Here is a 3,514-nt window from a genome sequence, read left to right on the forward strand (position 1 = left end):
GCCCCGGACGCGCCGCGCGCGGCCCCACGTTTTAGTTCCTTTCTCCCCCGAGCGCCCCTCTACACCCTCGCGACGCGCATGGCCCCCGAGAAGAACACTTCTGTTTGCAGCCTCTGCGGCTCTCGCGGCCACGGCGCCCTTTGTTGAGAGGTAGATTTTGATGAAACGGGGACGGGTTCCTGAAATCGGGAGCTGCTTGGGTCAAGTGGCTTCCCTCCTCTCCCGAAGAAAAGGCTTTTGAGGGGTTTGAACATCCAGAGAACGCCCCCATTTTATAGGGACGGGTTGCGTGGGGGGCAGCGGTCCCGCCAAGGTGGATGTTAGACTGGGGAGCGCCCAAACAAAAATGTTATTAACTTAAGTTGGAGGGACACTTGTGTGAGATTGGATGGCTTGTAAGATGGCGGTTCCCAGTTGTTTCTAAGGTCTCCTGCATTTGCGTTTAAAATGGTAAAGTTTTCAAGGTGTTATTTATTGGTTGCCTAGAGTAAGTTCTCTAAACATCACTTGGGACACGCTCACCGAGACACGTGTATTTCAAATTTGGAGCTTTTTTTTGGAGTGATGATGGTGACTGGACGTTAGTCTTGCAGGAGGTTTCCTTTCTTTGAAGCTGCTTTTTCTTTTTCTTTTCTCTCTTTTGGAGACAGTTTTTCTCTCCCCCTCTATTATGGGGCGCATTTAGAACCACAACTTAAGTCCACTGCACTTTGTAGATTTTGCTAAATGTCAGCATAGGTCATATAGTAAAAGAGATGCCTGGAAAAGAAGCACTAAAAAGTTGAGTGTGATTACGCAGTCTCTTGGGTTTGACAGCGATAAAACATGATCTTTTTCCTAGAGATTTACAGTTAATAATTGGAAGTAAACAACTAGAGAGACTGTGATCATTCCCAATTGCAATAAAAGGATTTAGTGGGCTTAGTGGTCACGGTTCAATATTTGAAAGAGAAGCATGCATTAACCCCTTCCCTTAAAGTAGGCAAAATTCTGGGCATATTTATTTATCCAAATCCAAGTGTACGTTGGTGGTATCTGGAATGTTATGAGTAGTTCAACCTATATTTCATAGGAACCTTAACCCCCAAGTTCTAGAAACACATTATAAGCCTCATTAAACACTTGAAATTTAAGGATGCAAATTGTTTACGGTATGTACAACTTACGAGACTATGTTAACATTCGAGTTTTATTTTAAGTAGATTAATCAGAATCCCTTAAAGGTTGATTTTTATGAGCAAATATATAAATTTTTTAATACTTGAGTTCATTCCCATACTTCTGCCCCAGAATGCAAAGGTGTTTGAAATAACCTACCTGTGCAAGTTATATGCCTGAGTAACAGGATCTTTAAAGCCATATAAAAGTCACTCTGTGTGTATGTGTATGCACACACACACACTTTTGTAAGAAAATCGAGCACTTAATTGTATTTGATAAATCCATTAATACTCTGCCTCCAAGTTGTTGGATGTGCATTAAGTGCCCAAATAGGCAAAATTCTTTCTAGGAGTCAAGTTAACCCCTGCTTCACCCATACTTGTGTTGGGCTGTAAGCCACAAGTGGGGTTGTGGCGTTCATTTGCATTTCTTAGATTGCAATATCAAGTTGATTGTTAACATAAGAACTTGCTTCTGTTTTCCTTCATTTTGACATTAGTGGTGTTAGGCCTCCAAGGAAACACAGCCCCAACTAAGTATGCTATAATGGCAAGTTTTAATTATTAAATATTTTTACCATTATATGTTTGGTGCATTTTTGCTTGCTTGACTGGAAGTTTCTGTGTTGGGACCTAGAAGTTTTCCATTTTTAAGGTGAGAATATTTCTTAAATCTTATCAGCATGTCGAACATTTTCAAAGTCTTCATTAAGCTGCCAGTACTTGCAAACGGTATAAAAAGACAAAGAACTGATTTTTATATATGTAACAACGTGGTACTTACTAGCATTATAAATGACAGTAGGGGTGTGGCCAAATTCTTCTGAACTGAGGTAGAGCAGTTGTGTGAATTAGGACTTAAGATGAATTTTGAAAGGGTTTTTTGGTCAAGTACATGGGACTTAAATGTTCAAACCCAACCAGTAGATTATCCTTCACTGAAGTCTGATTGTTTTCTGTGTTAATGTTTGTTTGTCTTGTGTTGGTTTTCTGTAAAATAGAGAAGTAAAGGCAGCTCTTTTTATTGAAGCCCCTAACCTAAACTTCGTGTTCTGTGGCGTTAGTGTGATATATATTCATAGGCAGACAAAAGTATCACCTAGCTAACTATCTTTCTAGGAAAGATCCTGTGGTGTCACAAGGAGAGTTTCCTTTAAGAACCAAGAGGCTTGTCTTTAATCACCAAGTACAATGGATTTAACTATTGCTACTCTTTAGGGACACTGCTCCATCCACAACTCCTTTGCAACCCTACTTAGATTTATATCAATATGTTGACAATATTCTTCTAAGCAAGTAACTCAAAGGTAACTGAAGAGCCATACATGAAGTTTTATGGTTGAAATTGCTGGTTGCCACTGTAGGCAATTTCATAAAAGAGGCTTTGTTTTGTTTTTACCGTTTTTTAGTGCTGTAAAGCTTTTAGTTTCAGCTGTTGAGGTATGTTGATTAGTATTTCCCTCTTCTGCATTAAAATTTCTTATGAATTAAAACCTCAGATACATCTTCAAGTTTCACAAGCTCCTATTCAAGGCAGCTTTGAGAATGTACTTCAGACAGATCTTGAAGCTTAGTCTTATTTCAGGTTCTGAAATGAATGAAGTGGGGGTAAGAAATGTATTTTTCAAGAATATTACACGAAGTAATTGACTTCCCTGATTGTCCGCTGGTGTATTGTGGCTGACAGTTCCCCACCGTGTCTTTATAATATATGATATCTGTTGGGAATATCATTTCACCGTGTGGGGGTTTGTATGGAGGTTAGGCTGAGAAAATGATATTTGTTTTTCTCTCCTGTCGTTGCTCTGGGTTGACAAGGTGTTGATTTAGCGTTGGGAATGAGCTGGTCACGTGGTTCTTTACATATTGTCACTATTGTACGGATGAAAGTACTTTTTCTTGCCTCCAGCATAACTCAAATAAAACACAGGGCTTTGCCCCCTCCTTATCTTCTTGTAAAACAGATTTCAGTTTTCATCCTTTCCGAAACTTCATATCGCTCGTCTAATCTACAGAAGTTCATATTAGAGAAGAAAGCTTTAAGGAGGTTCAGTTCAATGAACATCTCTGCAATTTGAGCCCTGACAGTTTCGGGCTAAGTGCACAGTTGGCAATTCTCAAAAGATCCCTTCGTGGAATTTCTTACCTAGCGATTGCTAACAGGACAGACCGAAATAGTCAAGATATGAAAGCTCTTCGCACCAAGTCGACGTGGAAAGAGGCCCCCAAGAGTGTGCGAAATGGCCCGGAGTGCTGTTTGCATTTTCATGTACCACTCGCGGGCTCTGGGGTCCTTCAGCCTGCCTGCGGAATAGCCGCAGGCTGGGCTCCAGCTCCCCAGCCCCGGGGGCCTC

The 3,514-nt window shown here is 40.8% G+C and overlaps 1 protein-coding gene across 1 annotated transcript in view; it reads left to right on the forward strand.

Annotated features, from left to right (window-relative positions):
- The first annotated feature begins 12 nt into the window (after window positions 1–12).
- BMI1 (BMI1 proto-oncogene, polycomb ring finger) overlaps window positions 13–3,514 on the forward strand; it is a 9,490-nt gene continuing 5,988 nt past the window's right edge. Inside the window, exon 1 of the mRNA XM_006907001.3 lies at window positions 13–150. The gene's annotated coding sequence lies outside the window, so the exon portion shown is untranslated. The remainder of the gene's footprint in view (window positions 151–3,514) is intronic.

This window comes from Pteropus alecto, unplaced genomic scaffold (assembly GCF_000325575.1).
Source record: "Pteropus alecto unplaced genomic scaffold, ASM32557v1 scaffold11, whole genome shotgun sequence".
Lineage (NCBI taxonomy): Eukaryota > Metazoa > Chordata > Mammalia > Chiroptera > Pteropodidae > Pteropus > Pteropus alecto.